The sequence below is a fragment of the Anneissia japonica genome, unplaced genomic scaffold (assembly GCF_011630105.1).
Source record: "Anneissia japonica isolate Jap-2015-1 unplaced genomic scaffold, ASM1163010v1 scaffold171446_len717541_cov154, whole genome shotgun sequence".
NCBI lineage: Eukaryota > Metazoa > Echinodermata > Crinoidea > Comatulida > Comatulidae > Anneissia > Anneissia japonica.
In genome coordinates this window covers 465451-466400 of record NW_022696538.1, presented here as the reverse complement: position 1 = coordinate 466400, position 950 = coordinate 465451, and positions in this window count along the sequence as shown.

The following is a 950-nucleotide window of genomic DNA, read 5'->3' as shown; positions in this document are numbered from 1 at the left end:
ATATATTTCTTCCTTAATTATATAAATTTAAAGCATTTATCAATTGCATTATTACACTGTTTACGTTCATCATTAAAATTTTATTTTTATTTTCTCATTCGCCTACATGCGTTCGGAAAGATATTTAAGCTAAATTAGAAAAAATTATAATTTTTGCCCTTTTCTGACGACCTTTAAAAGTTGTTCACTAAACAATATTAAAAAATGATTCTTCTTAATTTCAATTGTTTGTACAGCCTGTATAAATACGAATGACAATGAAAATAAAGGTGATGTTTTATAATCTATTATATAATTATTATAACTTTATTTTGGAAACGACGCTTTTAAAACAGCAGACACGCTCTTGCAGTGTGTTCATAAAAGTAACACACTGTACAGCCATAATACAATATTAAAAAAGAGACGAGACTTTTAATACGATAAAATGTACGTTACACAATTACACAAGTTGAATATATCACAGATCCTGTATATCATTTAACACTTACAATTTATATTTAGAGCAAAGCACAGTTTATATATTGCGGCCAATTAACCTATACTATTTTAATATTTATAAATAATAATAATAAAATTAATAACATAAGATTTGTATAGGGCTCGCTCATATTCAAATTTAACGAGCAACAATCTTTTAGTCTGAGAGTAATTTCTAGCCATCTAGTTCCTGACAAATACACCCCTAAGTTACAATAATTGACAGACTCCAGTTTGACGAAAAACTGGTTAACGGTGAACGTGATACAGGTTATTGAATATTTAAAAGCTTGGGGGGGGGGGGGGGGGGGGGGCGTAACAGCACATTTTTGCACATTCTTACACATTTTTCCCCCAGTTTTTAAATATTCAAAAATCTGTATCTCATTCACCGTTGCTTAGTTTTTGATCAAACTACTTTTTTCTGTCTTAGAAATATCAGTTCTACAACATATCAATGTGTTTTTTCT